At 30.7% G+C, this 23,031-nt stretch overlaps 1 protein-coding gene across 3 annotated transcripts in view; it reads right to left on the bottom strand.

Annotated features, from left to right (window-relative positions):
• LOC129976722 (retinaldehyde-binding protein 1-like) overlaps positions 1–20,906 on the bottom strand; it is a 43,402-nt gene extending 22,496 nt beyond the window's left edge. Inside the window, exon 1 of one of the 3 annotated variants that reach the window (XM_056090425.1) lies at positions 20,737–20,906. The gene's annotated coding sequence lies outside the window, so the exon portion shown is untranslated. Of the gene's footprint in view, positions 1–11,874; positions 12,016–20,736 lie in introns of those variants that run through there. The other 2 variants (XM_056090427.1, XM_056090428.1) reach the window with 2 other exon arrangements.
• Between the last annotated feature and the right edge of the window lie 2,125 nt (positions 20,907–23,031).

Here is a 23,031-nt window from a genome sequence, read left to right as displayed (position 1 = left end):
ACGAATATTTTCATAGCGGTTATTACGTAACCAATATCAAAAAGTCACAAATACAAGTGATCAATACTTTTCAAAGAGGGGTGTGATTCAAATCCTTCATACGCTCTTACTGATGATATTTCGATTACAAGTTTTGGATCACGATAGAAACTAACAATCGATACGATATCAATGAAATTTGCCGGAGCGGTGACAATACGATCTGTCCAATGGAAGCTCTCGAAAGAAATCTGTGATTGGATAGAAAAGTGAACGGACCGGTTATTGGAATTATCGTATCGTATCATTAAATTGCATATCACTGAAATTTATCGCAGCGATGATTTCACCGGAAAGTGCGAGGCTTCACTGGAAAGTGCGAAGTCACCGCTCCACTTTACGGGAGTGACCGATATTCGTATTTGATGATGCACTATTCCATACAGATCATTTTTTATTGCTCGTGACATGATTGACTTTGATTACATGTACTCTTTTTACTGCTGGCGCCATCTATTCGTAGAATATAGGACTAAAGTAAACATTTTAAAGAAATGACATATATTTTTAACTCATCTTTTCCAGAAAATGGTTCACTCTAATAAATAAATTAAATAAATAGTTTTGAGAAAAAAAAATAAAATTTAAGAAGTAAGCTGAAACAGATAAATTAATTCAATCACGCGTTAATTAAATTAGTAAATTAAGTATTAATTACAATTAATAAATTTTATATTTAATATTAAGTAATAATTTTTAATTAATAATATGATTGAAATAACAGATATTTGGAACGCATATTTAAAAATAACAATATTATTTGTTATTCAAAAAATCGTGGATTATGCATCTCTAACTCTACGTCGAGCTCAATGATTTCTCAATGCCGGTCAGTACTAATGCAGCACTCTTCGCGTGCGTTTTCTCGTTCTTCGGTGGATTGATTCGCAGTGTCCCGAAGCCTAATTGCATGATAGGTTTATTGGGAAAGATTAGATCTTCTGTGTCGCGGCATAGTAATATAAAACAAACAAATTGACCGGTAACCTAAATGTTTTTTTCACAACAAATCATAGACAACATGAAAAAAAAAAGACACGATAGTGACGTGTTAACTCGAGTTGAGTTTAACTCGGATTTACTCGAGTTGAAATCTCAGTCTATTAAAATGTTTTTAATATTGTTACAAAGCTCAGTCATTAAATTGGTAAAAACAAAACATGCGTTCCAACGCCGTTCTGTACAGCCTGACTAATGCATCATGAAGTAATTGCGCATGGCGAATTGCTCTTTTCATTGCCGGGTGGATCTCTTCACGTCGATCAGGTTGTTTCTCCATATTACAAATGATGTATAGTTGCAAGAATTTATGCTGTGAATCTTCAAGAGGCAGCAATGATCCAATTTGATAGTTAATCTAGCCGTGAATCTTACGAAAGCGAAATCAATATTACTCATTTATTATCTCTTCTTTTTATGTTAGCATGCCTTATTTATTTTAGAAACCAATACATTAATCTAAACTTTTCTGCCTGTAATTGAAACTACATTTGAGCAATTTTTCATCTATTAAACAAAACTTATTTTTTAAAGAAAATGAACAATGTCTCTCTTCAGCATAAATTAAATTACCTTTCTCGATTAAATCCTGGTTCTTGGATGATGTTTGCACAAAATGAAGTCATTTTAAAACAGCCATTGTATTTTTGAGTGTTCGCTAGAAAATGTCGTGATTCTGGTGTTTCGCCGAAAAGCAATTAGGAATGACGAATATTTTCATAGCGGTTATTACGTAACCAATATCAAAAAGTCACAAATACAAGTGATCAATACTTTTCAAAGAGGGGTGTGATTCAAATCCTTCATACGATCTTACTGATGATATTTCGATTACAAGTTTTGGATCACGATAGAAACTAACAATCGATATGATATCACTGAAATTTGCCGGAGCGGTGACGATACGATCTGTCCAATGGAAGCTCTCGAAAGAAATCTGTGATTGGATTGAAAAGTGAACGGACCGGTTATTGGAATTATCGTATCGTATCATTGAATTGCATATCACTGAAATTTATCGCAGCGGTGATTTCACCGGAAAGTGCGAGGCTTCACTGGAAAGTGCGAAGTCACCGATATTCGTATTTGATGATGCACTATTCCATACAGATCATTTTTTATTGCTCGTGACATGATTGACTTTGAATACATGTACTCTGTTTACTGCTGGCGCCATCTATTGGTAGAATATAGGACTAAAGTAAACATTTTAAAGAAATGACATATATTTTTAACTCATCTTTTCCAGAAAATGGTTCACTCTAATAAATAAATTAAATAGTTTTGAGAAAAAAAAAATTTAAGAAGTAAGCTGAAACAGATAAATTAATTCAATCACACGTTAATTAAATTAGTAAATTAATTATTAATTACAATTAATAAATTTTATATTTAATATTAAGTAATAATTTTTAATTAATAATATGATTGAAATAACAGATATTTGGAACGCATATTTAAAAATAACAATAGCAATATTATTTGTTATTCAAAAAATCGTGGATTATGCATCTCTAAAAGCAATGAACGCGATGGCTCAGGTGGCGAAGTCAATAATGGCAATCTCACTTTGCCATAAAGGCAGCACAATGCAGGCGTTTCTCCAGCAAACTTTAATGCGCTACAATACTCCCAAACAACGTCCATTTGATCAATGCCAACGAAAGGATGCGAGCTGTAATTAATTGTGCTATCAAATAGAAACGCTGCTCGATTCAAATCAACACTTGAAGCATCGAGCCGAAGATTATCTCTCTGTTGCAATTTTTTCAGCTTTTTAAAGAAATAATAATGAATTATAAAAAATCTTTTTTTAAATACACAAAGGAAAATTGCAAATAATATTCCATTCGAAAGACCGCCATCGAAGTTCAAGAAATGAATTTAAACTGTCACAGTTCATTTTGAAGCAAAACCGAGCTGAAAATCGTCTTCCAATCATAAAATCCTGAGACGCTAGAATCCAGCCTCAATTGATTCAAACTATTTCATTTATTAGTAGTGGCAATTATTTTTAAATTGTAATACTTGGAAGCCAAATGTTCGAATTATTTATGATCCTATCCTGAAACGTTTCTCAGAAATAAGATATCATTTTCCAGAATTTTTTTTAATGAGTAGAATAAATTTGATACATTGCAACGGATCAAGTAATATTTTATGTTTGATTTTTTATTATTGTGCACGGAGACGTGTCTTAGAAATAAGATATTTTATTTGAATATGATGAATTCCACACGTTTTAATGGATCACTGAATTATAGAGCATACTGAAATTCTGCTTTTTGCTTAAGAAATTTGAAAAATACTTTGGCGTGCACACGGATATTTAATACTTATCGTTTTGAATGAATTGCGATTATTTATCTAAAACAAACTAGGAAAATTGCTAAAAAGAATTTTCTCTCAGACATTGTGCCATCTAGTTATTGGAAAAAGAAGTTATCTGTCAGATAAGGAGCGACTAATGGAATGTTATTTATTTTACAGTTTACTAAGAAAATGCTGTACGGTAATAGCATAGTAGAATTCTTAATCTATTAAAATGTTTAAATCTTAATCTAAAAAATAAAACAAATAATTTAGTTAGTAGTTTTGACCTACTTGACAGTAGTTGCAGTGTTACCAACTCCTAAAAAAAATACTCCTAAGATCAAGATTAATGTTGGTGCGATCGTAGTTTAACTCCTTGATTGGCGCACTTTTCAAAAATCGCCAATCAAGAGCCAACGCCGTATTTTTCGGAGGTGTCCTAGGCTAGAGAAAACGTCGGTTGTCAGCTTTGGCGTGTTATCGCCAACGGCGAAGGGGGTTAAACTACGATTTCCCCTTAATCCCCCCCCGTGAACTTTTACAATATTTTAATGGTTATTCTGCTATTCGGGACTGAGACGATTCCAAAAAATCAAATATCATTAAAATCGGTACAGCCGTTCTTGAGTTATAAATGGTGTAACTAACATGATTTACGACTTTGTTTTGTATATATAGATATATATAAATTTACCTTAAGTGCTATAGAATTATTTAATTAATAATGTATATACTTTAAAAGTTCGTAGAAAACTTTTTTTGTGTTTTTATCTTTTAGAAAATATCATATTTCGTATTTATTTCATTTCATAGACAAATGCTAAAAATAAGATTTTTCTGGGTTTAATTTGCAGTAATATTTACCTTATTTTTTTTAACTAGCTTTAGTTAACGTAATGGCAATACATTGATAAAAACTAATTTTTTCGATCCATGCACAATATGCACGAGCAGATGAAATTTTATTTTTATTTTTTGTGAAATAATCTGTTAAAATATATTCTTGAATCATCCCTGTATATAAAGTACTAAGGTACGTGGCACAAAAATCGCTCTCAGTTCTTATCGGCAAATGGCAACAGCCAAATGTAAACGAACCATCATATGATTTTAAGACTGCTTCATTTTACAGCTATATCGAATTCATCGCATTGCGTAACTAACTGATGGAGCTAGCTGCAAAGTACAATTAGAAATGTTCTGAAGATGGCTCGCCATGTCACGAAAAGTACATTCAGTTAGAAGATACAAAAGAAATAAAAAAAAATTGGATTCCAACAAATTTTGAGTGCAAAAATAGATTTAACACTCGCCAAATGATTAATAGTTAGGACTTGTCAATGAAAATGGATGCCCAAGTGTTCTAAAAAAATTATCTTAAAAAGTAGCCTCTGTTCACTCTTAAAACTCAAATTACCTTTTCACCGATATCAATTTCATTTCTATAAAATTTCCCCCTCAATTTCAATAATACAATTACTTCAATTTGATACACTATATGTAATAATATTTTTAAATGCTATGGTGGAGCTCCAAATCATCATTTTTAGACATTCAATCATGCGTTTTTGTCAGTTATTAATTCCGTATTAGGATTTTCATTCCTGTTTTAATTTTGTAATATATACACCTTTTGAATTTGATTTAACCTTTTGAATAACAAGCTGATTCAATTGAATTCACGTTTTGCAGTCGTATAAAGTAATAAAGTGAAATGAATTTTAAAACTTGCATTTCATAAGTCATTTAATTGTCTAAAAAGTGATAATATGTGCAAAAAATCTGGTCGCCAAAGGCGGCTGGATTAAAAATAGAAATTTAACGTATTAAAAATGGTATAATTGAAAGATAATTTAATGAATTTTAAGATGATCTAAAAATCACCTTTGAGCTACAATATTTTTGAATATAATCGCAAAAAAAAAAAAAAAAAAAAAAAAAATGCCAAAAATTGGCTTGATTTTTAATTTATGTATTCTGAGAAACGCATTTCCAGCGCCAAAAGTATATATGTGCTCTTTTTGATAAATATAGATCCTTGGTCTATATTTATCAAAAAGGTCTATATTTATCTTGGTCTATTATCTTGGTTATTGGTTTATATTTATCTTCGTCTTTGAGCTCAAACATACACATACACATGCAGACATACATTCATTTTTATTATAAGTAAAGATAACAATTATTGAACGCATTCAACTGATTGCCCTAGATAAGTCTATTTGAGATCTGCGTTCCAAATATCTTATCAGTTGCCATTTTGTCCGCGAAAAGGAGATAAAGTGTGACTTATAGCTTGTGATATTCAGGTAAATCCTTTTAGATAAATTAATAAATTTCATTAAAAACATTTTTGAATATATACTTTTATTAATATTTATTTTTATTTAGGAGATAAATAAAAATAAAATTATTTCTTAAAAATTTTAATTTTTTCATGTTTATTCTTGATATACATAAATCGACATGCAGTTACTTCTTGGGTAGGTACTCACTACCACTCTAATTTAAAGGGATTTCTATTTAAAAATGAAACACAAGTTTAACAATTTTCCCTAAAACGTTCTACGATTACATATTGCACAAACACTATTTTTAATCCACTTTAAAATTAAAGAAATACATTTTAATGATGTCAATTTTATTCGGTTAGGGGATTCTTTCTTCAAAGTTTAAATGATTTTTTAAAAATACTTAAAATGTTTTATAATGATTATACTTTGCAACAATATTTTTCATTGTTTAGTTATTGGATTCCAACTCTGCCGCTTTGCTATTATATAGTATTCGCATTTTATCATAGCTTTATAATTAACAGTAAAAATTTTAAAATATCATGAAAACCTTAGCAAACAACGAAGTTTTTGACTAAATGCTCCAATCCTTTTTAGTCCCTTCCCCTACCGCCTAAAAACTGCCCTATTTAGAACTAATACTGCAGAGTTTGGAATTTAGAATTTAGTTGCTGCGTCCGTACGATATGATGCGTGTAAGTTAAAATTATATCCTCCAGAAGCTTTATATATTGCCACAAAACGCATGGAACTAATAAATATCTCAATTATTCAAAGAACTGTTATTTGAATGAATATAACAAATATTTCAAAAACAAAAGACCTGATTAGATATTAAAAAATATCACATCAATTAAGTAGTTAAATATGTAATGTTGAATTATATACTACAAACTTAACAAACTTCAGTTGATATTTATTACACTTCTACAATAAAAATCTAACAAAATGTGGATATATATGTTACAGTGGCAATTCAAAATCAGTCAAAACGCGAATTAACCAGGTTTAGTTTTGTTATATTAACTCCCCGTTTTAAAGCAACACTAGAGCTATTTTGGAACGGACCTCGTCATTTTGAACCTCGGTCAGATGACGAGGACGACAACTGGACTGGCACCCCCCCTCTCCGCATCACATCAGAGGATGAACGTTTGGCCCGGACGTTTAACGTTCACCAGATCCACTTACACGATGGTTCTTCGATGGAATCGAGTCTCGAACCTGAAACCCTCTGGTTTTTGAAGCCGAGGCCTTTCCACCATGCCACCGCAACCTCCGAATTAATTAGGTAAAACTTGTTTTAACTAATAGCACTAGAGAGAGAACCCTTTAATACTCAATAATAAAAACGTATAAAACGTAGTAGGAAATCTTTACATTGAAACTGAAGATTTTGAGCAAATTCTATGAGAAACTCATCGAGATATATTAATGAAATTCTATAAGTCGCTTATAAGCAGAGTTGTAAATTTGTAGCAAAGTTAAGATCAAATTCCTAAAGGATTTGATTGTCTCTTAGTCAACTTATTCATGTGTATGTGAAGGTGACATTTCAGAAATACAAAAGGCTACTTACACTTGGTACTTGATACTAAAATTGCAAACCTGTATTAGATCTTGTGGATCTAATCAATTAGAAGAACGAGGTACAAAATCTATATCTGAATTTTTTTAATCGCTTTGCTATAGAATTTAATATATAATGAATCAGTATTCGTTAGTTTGCAAGAAAATGGAAAGAATCTCGGGACATTTATGCCAAAGAAGGCTTAGCAACCATCGGGAGTGGTCTCTCTAAAACTGTCTCGCATATTTTCTGGTAAATGCATCATATGCCATTTGCGAACAATAGTTATAAGAAAGCCTATTAGCTTGATATCTTTCGCGGTTAATAGTTAGGATGTAGTTAGTTAATAAATACCAAAAAACCAAAAGCGCATTTTAAACGCCCTCTTTCTGACTAATTGAAACCAAAATTTGACACAGAAATACAACTGTATTTACAAAATCAATACGCAATTACATGCTACTAAGTAAGACTGGGCGATGACCGAAATTCATCATCGCGATATATCGTTCAACACATATCGATATTTTTCGATATATCGTTCAACACATATCGATATTTTTCGGTATATCGTTCAACACATATCGATATTTTTCGGTATATCGTTCAACACATATCGATATTTTTCGATATATCGTGATATCATTATTTATAGCTATTATAAGTTATAAATAGCATCTTTTAAAATATTGACTGAGCAGAACGACTCCAAATAAAAGGAAGTTTCCATTTATATAATAAAAATATAATACTAAGCCGTCAGTCAAAATATTAATTATAGTAGTATATTAGTAATTATCAGTACAATAAATTACATCAGTACATTAGTAATTATCAGTACAATTAGTATTAGTACAATAAACATATAATATTAAGCCGTCATGCGAAAGTATAACAGCATTTCTTTCTTTCCTTTTTTTTTTATGCGAGTACGCTTGAGTGTGAAAATGTGGACTGCGAATAAAATTGTGGATTCAATCTAAATTAATCTTATTTGATTTAATTTCTGAAGATGAATATTTAGCGATTAAACAAAGGACAGTGAAAAACCTTCTGATAACCGCAATTATTTCTCGATAATGGTATCATTCAGTCAGGGAACATTTATTCCAAAATGGCATGTCTAAAACAAAAATGTTTATATATTAGAATATAACAGAATTTATATAAATATCAACAAAAATTCTGTACGAAGGTCAATAAGAATGAAAAGCATCAAAATAAGCACTAAACGGTAACCAAAACGAAATCGAAGCTGTAAATTTACAGTGAATATCGATTTATTGTATCACGATTTATCGCGAGCCGCTATGCGAAATCAGAAGTATAACAGAATTTCTTTTTTTTATGCGAGTACGCTTGAGTGTGAAAATGTGGACTGCGAATAAAATTGTGGATTCAATCTAAATTAATCTTATTTGATTTAATTTCTGAAGATGAATATTTAGCGATTAAACAAAGGACAGTGAAAAACCTTCTGATAACCGCAATTATTTCTCGATAATGGTATCATTCAGTCAGGGAACATTTATTCCAAAATGGCATGTCTAAAACAAAAATGTTTATATATTAGAATATAACAGAATTTATATAAATATCAACAAAAATTCTGTACGAAGGTCAATAAGAATGAAAAGCATCAAAATAAGCACTAAACGGTAACCAAAACGAAATCGAAGCTGTAAATTTACAGTGAATATCGATTTATTGTATCACGATTTATCGCGAGCCGCTATGCGAAATCAGAAGTATAACAGAATTTCTTTTTTTTATGCGAGTACGCTTGAGTGTGAAAATGTGGACTGCGAATAAAATTGTGGATTCAATCTAAATTAATCTTATTTGATTTAATTTCTGAAGATGAATATTTAGCGATTAAACAAAGGACAGTGAAAAACCTTCTGATAACCGCAATTATTTCTCGATAATGGTATCATTCAGTCAGGGAACATTTATTCCAAAATGGCATGTCTAAAACAAAAATGTTTATATATTAGAATATAACAGAATTTATATAAATATCAACAAAAATTCTGTACGAAGGTCAATAAGAATGAAAAGCATCAAAATAAGCACTAAACGGTAACCAAAACGAAATCGAAGCTGTAAATTTACAGTGAATATCGATTTATTGTATCACGATTTATCGCGAGCCGCTATGCGAAATCAGAAGTATAACAGAATTTCTTTTTTTTATGCGAGTACGCTTGAGTGTGAAAATGTGGACTGCGAATAAAATTGTGGATTCAATCTAAATTAATCTTATTTGATTTAATTTCTGAAGATGAATATTTAGCGATTAAACAAAGGACAGTGAAAAACCTTCTGATAACCGCAATTATTTCTCGATAATGGTATCATTCAGTCAGGGAACATTTATTCCAAAATGGCATGTCTAAAACAAAAATGTTTATATATTAGAATATAACAGAATTTATATAAATATCAACAAAAATTCTGTACGAAGGTCAATAAGAATGAAAAGCATCAAAATAAGCACTAAACGGTAACCAAAACGAAATCGAAGCTGTAAATTTACAGTGAATATCGATTTATTGTATCACGATTTATCGCGAGCCGCTATGCGAAATCAGAAGTATAACAGAATTTCTTTTTTTTATGCGAGTACGCTTGAGTGTGAAAATGTGAATTGCGAATAAAATTGTGATTCAATCTGAATTAATCCTTTTTGATTTAATTTCTGAAGATGAATATTTTGAGATTAAACAAAGGGCAGTGAACAACCTTCTGATAACCGCTATCATTTCTCGATAATGATACCATTCAGTCAGGGAACATTTATTTCAAAATGGCATGTCTAAAACAAGAATTTTTATATACTGGAATATGACAGAATTTATAGAAATATCAACAAAAATTCTGTATGAAGGTCAATAAGAATGAAAAGCAACAAAAATAAGCACTACCCGGTAACCAAAACGAAATCGAAAATGTAAATTAATAGTGAACATCAATTTATTATACCGCGATTTATTGTGATCCACTATACGAAAGCGAAAGTATAACAGAATTTTTTTTTATCCGAGTACACATAAGTGTGAAAATGCGAGTTGCGAATAAAATTGTGGATTTAATCTGAATTAATTCTTTTTGATTTTATTTCTGAAGATGAATATTTAGCGACTAAACAAAGGATAGTCAACAACCTTCTGATAACCGCAATTATTTTCCCATAATTTTCCCATAATTATTTTCCCATTAGTTCGTAAATAGAAATAGTTTATTCCAAAATGACAGGCTTAAAACAAGTATATTTACAAATATTAACAAAATTTATGAATGAAGGTAAAAATGAATGAAGAGCAACAAGAATAAACACTAATCGATAACCAAAACGAAATTGAAAATGCAAATTATTTATTGTATCACGATTTATCTTGAGCTATTTATTATTCATGATAATGATTTCGATAAATCGATATTTTTCGAAAACTGGCACAGAAAATCGATTTTTTTTAATAAATCGAAAATCGGCACAGTCCTAGTACTGAGCCATAGCGTTTTTGTGTAATCGTCTTTATATGCTTATGAAAGTACGAACTGAGAAACAGCTATCTCCTCTATGTATTTTTTTTCTAAATTTGATACATATCTGCACTTTAAATGTGAAATCTAAGTAGTAATTATATATGTATATATATATATATAGCTTCGTTTATCATGTTCACTTTTATTTGGACAATCGGATAGAGAGACTTCCTTTGAAGAGATTTCGTTCAAAATTTAATAAATATCTGCAATATTAAAATTTCTTTACACAAAATTTCATTTATCTTACTTAAGTTGTTTTTGAGATATCGTGTTCACAGACAGATAAATGTAATTACAAAAATATGTTTTTAAATCCAAGGAGATTTGAAACGTAGACATTCGACAAAATCTCGAGTTTGAATTTTTGACGATTACAGTGCTTTCTTTTTGTATATTTCGTATACGAGAAATCAAAAATGCGTTAGTTTTTGTAAACAGTTTTTGCCAATAAATGGTTAAACAAAAACACAGCTTACTCAAATAAAAAATGCGTTAGTTTTTGTAAAAATTTTTTTGCCAATAAATGGTTAAACAAAAACACAGCTTACTCGAATAAAAAATGCGTTAATTTTTGTAAACAATTTTTGCTAATTAATGGGTAAACAAAAACACAGCTAACTCAAATCAAAAATACGTTAGTTTTTGTGAACAACTTTTGCCAATTAATAGTTAAACAAAAACACAGCTTACTCAAATCAAAAATACGTTAGTTTTTGTAAACAACTTTTACTAATAAATGGTTAAACAAAAACACAGCTAACTCAAATCAAAAATACGTTAGTTTTTGTAAACAACTTTTACTAATAAATGGTTAAACAAAGACACAGCTTACTCAAGTAAAAAATGCGTTAGTTTTTGTGAACAACTTTTTCCAATAAATGGTAAAACAAAAACTTAGCAAGAAAGACTATTCAGGAAATAACATTTCTAGACTTTGATTTTAAAATAAACTGAACATCTCATTGTTTGCATTCCAACAAAAAGAAAGTTTCATTTTACGTTTTATTGACATAGATAATAGATATTTTCTCTATTAATTCTTTTTTTTCTAAAATATTATTCTTATATAACAGGACATATTGAGAGAAAAAATAAAATGCAACTTACTGGGCACTTATCCTGGATATCACTAGCATATAAGAACGCTCCAAGTTCAGCACATTTAAAGGAAAAATTAATAAAAATAATCCAGCAAGATTAAAAGAGAAAGAAATTCCTTTGTTTTTAAACAATGGCATTGAGGGAAAACTCGATTAATGATAGACTCAACTGACAAAAATAATCTGACATTATGAAAGTTTAAGTACGACGTTTAATTTGAAAATGGGTTTTTCAAACTTTACGTATATTTTACAAAATTTCCGCTTTCATTTTAAATTTGAATTCTTTTTAACGAATTTTCTGGAATTAATATCGAAATTCGTTTGGTTTTAGTTTCATGTGTTTATATATCTTCTAAGTGTTAATGAATTCAGTTCGCGTGTGTAACGAACCATGGCGGTTTAAATTTGGGATTCAATGCACATATTTCGGAAACCGTAATCTAATACAATTGCAGAAATTGGCGGTTGAACGGTTGGCTTTATATCTTCGGTGTTTGTTGTGAAGTGAAGGAACTGATGTAATGAATATAATTACTTAACAAATTCAGAAGTGCCATACAGTGGAATAACGCTACTTACAAATATATCGAATGATGTATAGAAATAAACATCAGTTATTGGCAATGAAAAATTCAAGCGCAAAAACACATAGAAGTTTTGTTTTTTTAGAAAGTTCATGCTTTTTTTAATTCCTAGCACACATAATATAGTTATCGTCAAAGAATTCTAACTAGAGATTTTGACGAATCTCCACGTTTTTAACCTACCTAAGTTTGAAAAACATATTTTTGGAAAATGTCCGTTTGTTTGTCTGTCTCTGACAAAGATAACTAAAAAACGCTTAGACTCAGACAGTTGAAATTTGGTATGGGGTTTTTTTATATCAAATTTGCAGGTTTCTATCAAATTTTGAGTAAAATTTGTACAGAGGAAGTTCGTCTGTTCGGCTGTTCGAATATACGTTAACACGATAACTACAAATTGAAGAATGCTAGAGAGATAAAATTCGGTACATAGATTTAACATTTATAGTGTAGACATTTTTCAAATTTTGAACCAAATCTGACAAAGGGTTGACCGTTTTAGGGTCTGTCATTTTAAAAACATACACACGCGATAACTCAAAAGCGCAGTGACTTACATATATCAAATTTGATATGAAATTTTTTGACTACAAGTGTCATTTTGTGCCAAATTTTTGTTTCAATCGGTTGACAAAAATGCGTCGAAAATTCAAATTCTATTTTCGGATACTATTAACAGCATGGCGGAGAAAAATCGCCAAGGATGGTACGATTCATTCAGTAAAAAGGCTTCATTTTCGCCAAAGGTAAATATTTCGTAACTGTCGCACGCCAATGTCATGTAAGGTGTTCTCTGGGATAACACATTTATTAGGGAGTATGCGAAAGTTTTGGGGTGGGCACTCCCGTCGGTTATTTTTTATGGATGACCTAACTCATTCACACTGTAACATTCCCCGTTTCCCAGTACTGATAAGACATTTACAGCCAACTGTGTCGTCGCTGTTACTTACTAAACTCCTCGAGATAGCCAGATGGTGGATCTTTTCAACTGGGTGGTCTCGCATCTGTTCATTAGCGACTATAGTGAAAGACCACATGTGGAATTCCTCGTCTAAGAGGTATTGATAGTACCTTCAAAAAGAAAGGGGTGTCCAAACATCTGGAGGCTAGATGTTTGTCGTTGTTAAAGGACCTTCCCACGACCCACTGGCGTCGCTGAGAGAGCATATTGCTGAATCCCGACTGGCCGAAAGAAAGCTCAAATGACCAATGTAAATTAAGAGGCGGAGATTGTCGCCGAAATAAACCGCGGAGATTTTTTTTAGGAGGAGAGAAGAAACAAATTGCAGGAGACGGTTGGGCTACGCCCACGAGTTCGGAGTCTGAGAAACTACCCCTGGAGTGGTCGTGTTGACGTGATGGAGAACTGAGTTTCAAGAAAAACCTTCGACTTTGACTGTTGTATCTCCTACTACAGGTGTAAATAACTATTTATTTAACCAATATTAGAACAAGTTGTTCTTTGTATATATAGGGCTGTAAAATAAAGAATTGTCTGGAAATTCTGCTTCGTTATTTGATCAGTCTAGATCAGGACATTACAACTCCATCAACAGTCCATACATCATCTCCAAAATAAAGCAAGCATAGGAAATAAAAAAAATAATTTTTTGCTTTCATTATAACTCTATAACCAATCATATTTGGGATAAATTTTACTCTGAAATTCTCGCTGGAACTAAGATACCTGCTTGAAAACCTTTGAACAATTATTGCATATAACTTAGATTGTATATATTCTATTTTTTGCTCAATGAAAACTACAGAAAACACAATTATTATTTTTTTTTGTAGATCTGCAGTGTTTATTAGTTTTTAAGCGTAAAATGACATGTGTTCCCTTTTCTATAAAACGCTTAATCGCATTAACATTTAAACAGTTATATACGCACGTTTATTTTTTCACAAAGAGCAATCTCAAGTAAAAAAAATGAATATTTAACTAACCAAATATGTTTCTTACAAGAATACAGGAAGTGAAACCAAAATTCGTAAACAGCTAATGAAAGAAAACAGGTCGGGATTGGGGGGGGACACTGAAAGAAAAAGAACGTGCTTTGGATTCGAGTGAGGAAACAAAGGAATCAGTTGCAGTCCATGAACCCATATTTGGTCCAATTGCAGCCTCTGGTAACTCAAAATTTAAAGGAAAAAAAGTTGTTTTAGGCTTCAAATCAATGCTAGCTTCTTCTTGCGTACAGCCGACCTCCCCGTCCAAATATTTGGAAGAATGCAGGACAATAAATGCATTTGTGGAGGAATCGGTACTCAAATAAATCACTATTTAAAGGAATGTATTGAAATCTCGGAGTTAAGAAAAAATCTGAAAATTATAAATAATGACTTAAGTACAGTACTGATGGTACCAGGTAATCTTAAAACTCTGAAGGACATGATGTCAAAAATTGTCAGTTTTTTACCAACTATTTGAGAGTTTGTAGATTAGGAAGAAGGACAATAATTGACCACTTTGTGGCCAATTACCTCGAGGAGAATGTCAGTTTGACAAATCGGTCAATGCAAGGATGGACAATACTCAAGATAGCAGTCGGCCACAACAAATCCTGTCGATACTGCTACGTTCAGTGGTGGCGGGGTGGTCGGCTGTACGCAAGAAGAAGAAGCCGACCTCCCCGCCATCACTGAACGTAGTAGTATCGACAGGATTTGTTGTGGCCGACTGCTATCTTTAGTGTTATCTTTTGTGTCCATCCTTGCATTGACCGATTTGTCAAATTGACATTCTCTTCGTGGTAATTGGCCACAAAGTGGTCAATTACTGTCCCTCTTCCTTATCTAACTATAAAACAATGAAACGGCCATCACTAAGAGATCTCCGCGAAATTCAAAATGTCTCTTCAAATTCTCGTTACGCAACAACAGAAAACTGAATACTTTCAAACTCTCAAATAAATCAATTCCAGCTGTGTGCGCAGTGAATTTTTGTGGATGGCTGAAGGATCACTTCTTACCTGCATTTCTCTTATTGATTCATTTGCTGACATGTCTACAAGATTTTCTTATTTTTCTTAGATTTTTTTATAGATCATCCGATTCTCAGAGTGAATAAGTACAAAGCATTAAATTCTCTACAGAAAAGGTATGAAAATCAGATGAGAAAAAAAAGTGCAGCTTTAAAAAATAATTTCTGGAAATTCTGCAGCTTTACAGTCCTCATAGGCAAGCCATCATTGAGTGTGTTTATTTATTAATTGACTGAAAAAAATCTAATCCTTCCTCTATTTAATCGACATTATTAATTGAATATTTTCCTGGCCTTAGTGAATTTTTTTTCAAAAGTTAACAAATATTTATACTGCATATTTATCAAACTTTGATCAGTTTTCATCGAAATAAAATAGCTGCAATTTTTTCTTTAATGAGCATTAACTTCTTTTACATTCTTTATAATAATGAAGTCATTTCACGGTCAACAGAGACACTTCAAGTGCCCTTTCTATTTTAATTTTTGATTCCATTACTTAAATACATTACTTTTCACTAAACCCTGAAGGGTATAAAAAATACCAGCGAACAATTTTAAGCAACGCTAAATGCTTATTATGTAGTTTATTTTGTCTAATAAAGTTTTCCTTAAAAACTGTACGAATTGCTTCGATTGCATATGGATTGCTTCCATTGCATATGGATTGCTTCCATAATTAAAATAAATAACTTTTCTTCCTTTTACAAAATATGTGTTGAAAAAATTTAGGTCCGTAGATATAAAAAAAATCAAGTTACGTTAATTTTTTAAAAGAAAGGTAATTATCATAAAGTAGTTGCAAATGTAATTAACCAACGGATAATTTTGTAAATGTATGAGATTTATTTCAATGAAAAAAAAACGATGCATGAGAATTGCTCCGGGGATTTGGAATGATTCCTTCACTTAATTTACGGTCACTTTTTTTACTCACTTTTTTCACTTAATTTACTTTACCAAGGCATTTTTATCTAGAACAAGAGTAGATTTATTTTATACAACAACAAAAAAGCAAAAAAGATTGACAAAACAAGTAGAAGTAGCTCTTTCGAGCTGGGAAAGAAATATTAAGTTCTAGCCGGCCAGATTACATAGCGGATAGTGAAACAGCAGTTCCCATATTGAATTCTACGAATATATTACTTAGAATAGAAATCTATCTTTAATTTTGTTATTATCGCAAAAGATTTTAATCAGCATCTGTTATTTTCATAAAATCAAATGAATCAATGCGAATCCTTTTTACGCGTGTAAATCTGATTAAATGTCTTTTATCTCAATTACTTTTATCATTTTTAAGAGAAGACAATGAAGGAAAGGAAAATAAAATAGAAACAATATTGGCTACTAAAAGGAAAAACAAACGTTGAACGTATGGCACGTACACGTTTCTGTGTTGTTACATAAGGAAAGGAAATTTGTGACAAAAAGTAGACGCTAAAAACTTTTTGGTCATTTAGAAAGACGATATAAACAGATACGATAATGTCAAAAATTGAGCATTTTCTTTTTATTAAAATGAATGGTGGAAAATTATTTACTGATCATTACTATCATTAACTTTCTATTAACATTTTAAGTAAACAAGTATGAAATTTAAATTTTCTTTTGTGTATTTTTATTTCTTTACCTTATTTCATAAGCTTTAATCTGATAGTAATAGCTGAAGTAAACTAAATTAAACGAATTTTCTGATTTTATCCATGAAATAATACCATAAAGTTATCGGAGAAAATAGATGTAATTGTATTGATCACAATGGCAGATTTAAGTATTTCAGACACACACATCTTAAGATATCTTTTTATTTATAATAAATATTCATTTAAGTTTGACATTTCAGCATATTATTAAATTAATCTAAATGTTATTAATTTATTTCAGTTATTTTTTTATTTAGTAATTTGTAAAAAAAAATATTTTTGATTTATTTATTTTAAAAATATTTAATTGAATAAAATTCTTGAAAAACATAACCAAAATTAACCATGGTTGCATTACTATCAAATATAAGCATTTAATTATTATAAAAGAGGAATTTTAAATAAATTTGAGGCAATTTTTTTAAATAAATTTGAGGCAAATATAGCATTAAAATTTTCTATTTTACAAGACATTTATGCTATTTCAAATGAAGACTAATATAATCAATTAATAAATAATTAATATTTCAATATGTTTTAAAAATAATGATTACATTTTAATTTATTTAATTTGTATTTATGAAACTCAATGCAAACACACACTGTAGAAATGTTATAAATTATAAAATTTGTATTTTTTTACAATTTTCTTTATGTGATAACTAGGCTAAAAACACTTTTAATAGACCGGTATGCGTCATCCTTTCATTCTATGGTTGTAGGCAACTGTATAGACAGTTATCCGCCACTGCCGGGAATCCATCGAAGTGAGTACCATGAAGATAAATAGTTAGTGCATTATATTAATTTTACATCTAAATAAAATAAGGAGTCGAAAAAGGTAACATTTTGATCCGGATGCTTTTGCTTATTGTTCTTAATTGAATGATGACGATATGGATGGAAGGTGAAAGTACAGTTGGAGAGATGTTTGCCAGCACCATAATAATGGTCACGACACTATTAAATCAAAATTTCTCTGAATATGAGAACAGAGGATGTCTTACATAGGCAGCATACCGTAAAGACAACTGTTCTGTATAGTCAGGGAAAACTGGCTATTCTATCTCTGATACTAATGCTAATAGGAATATGCACAAATACGCAGACATGGGAAGGGGCAATGAGATATGAATATCCCAATCGCCAATACTTAACACTATACCAAACTTTCGTTTCTAGAAATCGCGTGGCCCCTTTCCGATTTGATATAGATGCAAGTCATATCACTGACTCTCTGACCCATCTCGAAGGCACACGGATCAAAAAACTGAATGACCGGACCGCCGCTACAGCAACACTGGCGGGAACTGTGCGTGGTTCCTAAGGCCCATCACCGGCCACGGTACAACCTTTCCTTAAGGAAATACATCAATTGGTTGATTACATTTGCAATAACTTTATATGAACTATCTTTCTGTTTAAAAAATAACATAACTTAATTCTGTTATCTCTACGGACCAAGCTTATTTCAACACCGATTTTGTATTTATGTTAATTATGGAAGCAATCCATATGCAATGGAAGTAATTCATAGAGTTATAAGTCATAGACTGACTGCTCCGACCCATCCAAAGGCACACGAAAAAACTTTTTGTGTACCCTCTAGGATGGCGAGAAACAACCACCATGCTAGAAGCTTTTCATCCTCAATTACGAGGTGCCCCTCCGGGGAGTATAGATGTAAGTGGACATTATTAAAAGGCAACAAGAAAAAAAGAAAGTGAAAGAAAAATATAACGTAACAAAAATAATAAAAATTGAAATGAAAAATATATGGATTTCAATAAAACTGGATGTATGAACAAGATAATGTGCAGCATAAGTGAAAAAAATAAAGCAATTATAAAAATTATTTATTTCAGAAGGCTTAAGGATGTATTATGAATAAAATGCGAGGAGTAGGAAATAATGCACGGAAAAATTGATAGGGTTAATCTAATTTGAAACTGAAACAAAACGTCAGAGCATTTACATAGCATTTTAAAACAATTACGATAATGGGGTGAAAAAAATCAAGCCCCGGGAACCATTTATGTACATTAGCTTAGTCATTGATAATGATTGGAACCAGTTAGGTATAATTACCTCGGGCGTTACTTATCCTCGCTACGCCAACATACACGTGAAATGTCATAATATTTAAAGTAATTAAAACATCAAACAAAGATTATTTTCTATAAAAGGAATTTATAAATTTGATAAATCGATAACATCAATGAAATTTTTTTAAGCAGCTTTCAAATTAAATTACGTAAGATTTTTTTTTTTAAAAATTGACATTTAAATTGAATTTTTTTAAATTGAAAGCGTTTTTTTACACCCTTGAGACTCCTTTGCATGAGTTTAGATTTTGGTATCTAAATTCGTTAGAAACATAGAACAGCCGTGAAATAAACCGATTAACCAAGTCAAAATTTCTGTATTAAATTTACAGAAGAAAAAATCGTCTGCAACAAAAGAGGAAAAAAGAATCTAATAGACAAATCGAATTGGGGAAAAAAAATAAACCGTGTCAAAAATTTTATTATTTTTAAGTTTGAAGGTCAACTATCTAAAACCAGCTTCTATACTTGCTCTCGGACGTGAGAAAAGAAAATTTATCTCTGCTTTTCGTGTCTAAAGTTTATTAATGTGAGGGGAAATGTTTTAAAAAATTATTGGTATTTAAAAAGATCTCTAAAATGAGCCGCAAAATGTAAATTGATTTAATTAGGCCAAATGAAAGTTTTAAAAAAGGCAAATTTGAAATAATATATATATATTAGTAAAATCCTGGTACTCCACGTGTATATATTACATAGAAAGAAATCGATAACTAATTTTTTTTTTTTTGAAAAATCAGTTTTATCAATGAAAAATGTTTATAAATACTTTGCAGTGAAATTAAATCAGGGACTTGAAAAAAAATATTGTTCTTTAGTTTCAGATAGTATTATAAAGATCTATTTACATATAAAGTGAAAATTTAAAAATAATCTCACTTTTGTAGCAACTAATACCTAAACGCATTAAATGGTGCTAGCGAGCATCTCTCTGTATAGCGGAAAATACGTTCACACATAATAATTGAAACAAAATAATGATTTCAAATTTATAAATAATAAAGTAAGTTCAAAAAAGAATATGAACTTGTAAATAAGTGCATACGAAGGGTGAGAGGATATTCTGCAGAAAAACTTATGGAAAATCATATACGTCAAAATAAAAAATTTGTATTGAAATATGGGTTCGCAGATGTAGAGTCTTTAAGTAAAAGAAAAGATTGCAACAAATAAAATGCACTACACTTGCTGAATGGAACATAAAATTCACAAGAGCACAACGTCACGGTTGCTTGGATTAAACGTCGTTCACAGCATGACAAATGTAATGGCAAACTGGACGGTCATCAACTAAAAAAGCCTTTGAAGCAACTTAGAAAAGAATAAGTTGACAGATAGTAATATCCAAAAGACTAAATGATTAGCTTACTAATACCTTAGCACCATAGATCCAAAAGAAATATTCAAAACAATTAACAAACAAACACATGAACAATACAAAATTATCAAATTTTTACGACGTTATTTAACATATTTTTAATAGTATTTTAAAGGATGTTTACGCGGAGATATAAAAAAAAAATCTGAAGAACGAATTTTACTTACTTACAAAAAACAATTTTTATTTCATCAACTGAAGTGTCATGTATTAGCGCAGTTTCTGAGTCTCCTGAATATTTGTTTTGCTTAAATTAAATAAATCTTTCTTATCACTAAGAGATTGAAAAAAAAGAAAAATCGATGTTCGCTTTTATCAACTGCATGTGTGTGAAGTTGCGTAACGATATTATATCTTAACTAGAGTAAAGATGAAAACGTGCTCTTTCCTCTAATATGCAGCGCCACTGGCAGCGAACTTCTTTCTAGGTCATCCTTCCACTCGACGAGTTGGTAGTTTGACAACTGCTGACACAATATCTCGCATAACGTTATCTCGAACGTAAACGTGAACTCGAAGTTGGAGGTTCCTGGTATTCTCTTGCTTTAAATATTTTCTATTTTGTCACAAGATACGAATCTAAAATTAAATGAAAAGAAAACTTGTTCATTTTGATGAAACTTTTCGCTTCGTACGTCCCTTCGCATTTTTGGTATTATGACTAGCTGTCAATCAGTCAATATGTTTGTCTGTCTGCCACAACGATAACTCAAAAACACTTTGAACTAGACGGATGAAATATAGTATATGGACTTACAACATAATTTGTAGATTTCTCTCACATGTTGAACGAAATGTTTTCAGAGGAAATCTGTCTGTCCGGCCCTTTGAGTACAAATGGACTCAATAATTACAAAACGCAAAAATCTATATAAATAAAATTTGGCACACAGACGTAGCATCTAAGAAAGATTCGAGATTTCTTCCACATGTTGAACGGAATCTTTTCAGAGGAAATCTGTCTGTCCGGCCCTTTGAGTACAAATGGACTCAATAATTACAAAACGCAAAAATCTATATAAATAAAATTTGGCACACAGGCGTAGCATCTAAGAAAGATTCTATCAAATTTTGAACCAAATCTGTCAAGTGGTTGACCATCTGTCTATCCGTACTTTTTCATGCATGTAAAGGCTGTAACTGATAAACGCAATGACTTAAATCAATGAAATTCGTTATGATATCTTGTGACTACAATTGTAACTACGTGTCAAAATTATGGTATGAATCAGTGAGCAAAAAGGCGTCCAAAACATGTATTCACGAAATAGATTCAGTAAAAATGGTAGATTCAAGCCAGATATATGCTTTTTATAAATATTACCAGATTTGTATTTTGTGACTACATTGCTTGGAGGTCGAGACGCGAGGAATTCGCGACCTTAACCAAGGTCCACAATTTTATGCAAAGAGAAGGGAAGGGAAGGGAACTAATTAGAGAGTATGATAGAATGTTTCAGAATGTCTATTCCCATTCATTTTTGCCTAAGGATTGAATGGAATTTGAAAACAATAATTTAAATAAAAATGAATTTACCTTTGCCCTAAAGCTTTCAAGAGGATTTTTTTTTTAATTTGAGTTTTTGTCAATTGTTGTTGTTAAAAGTTAATTTTCCCCCTAACACACGAAACTAAATCGTGCTGGTTAAATTTTATTTTTATTTGGACGAAATAAATTATTGGGAAATATGTTTAAAATACTATTTTAAAATTCATTAAAAATAGAAACTTAATTTATAGGTTAAAACATTGGTATCATTAAAAAGATAATTTTTTGAACTTTAAGATAATGTAAAAACAATTATTGTGCTGTTGTATTTTATGAAATTATCAAGGAAAGGTGGCAAAATTTCGCTTCATTAGAATTTTTATTAATTAAAAATTAAAATTTCAAAAAAGTGGTGCACATACAAACACACTTTTATTATATGAAAAGATTTGTACAGTCGTCAGAAAAAAAAGGAACACCTCAAACTTTATTTATTATAGCATGTTCATAAGTTTGACATCAATGGAAGTGACGCGAAAAGACAGGTTTGTTTAAAGAAAATATTAGCTAAGTTGATTAACATAGTTTATTGATATTGTCTTGAAATTTTTCCATAATGGCTATCAAATTTTTTCCCTTAATCGATTTTTTTTGTCATGAAATTCATTTCTCAATAATATTTTCTAAAATTCTGACGATGATTTTGGGAATTATAGGATTTTGAAAAAATGTCGTTTCCAATGTTAAATGAATCTTGTGTCGGCGATGTCTCGAAACTGCTATATATTTCTCGAAACAATTTTCGCTCACTTAAAGACAACTATACTATTTTTTGAAATCCCGAAATAAATACAAATTTAATATTCTTTTAAGAATGTTTAAAAATGAATATGGGGGAAAAGTGAATTGTAGCATAGTGAAATCTTTGTGTAGGAACAAAGCTAAAATGGCAGAATCCAAAAAATTGTGCTTA

Source organism: Argiope bruennichi, chromosome 7, assembly GCF_947563725.1.
Source record: "Argiope bruennichi chromosome 7, qqArgBrue1.1, whole genome shotgun sequence".
NCBI classification, from domain to species: Eukaryota; Metazoa; Arthropoda; class Arachnida; order Araneae; family Araneidae; genus Argiope; species Argiope bruennichi.
This window is presented reverse-complemented; position numbering and strand designations above follow the sequence as displayed.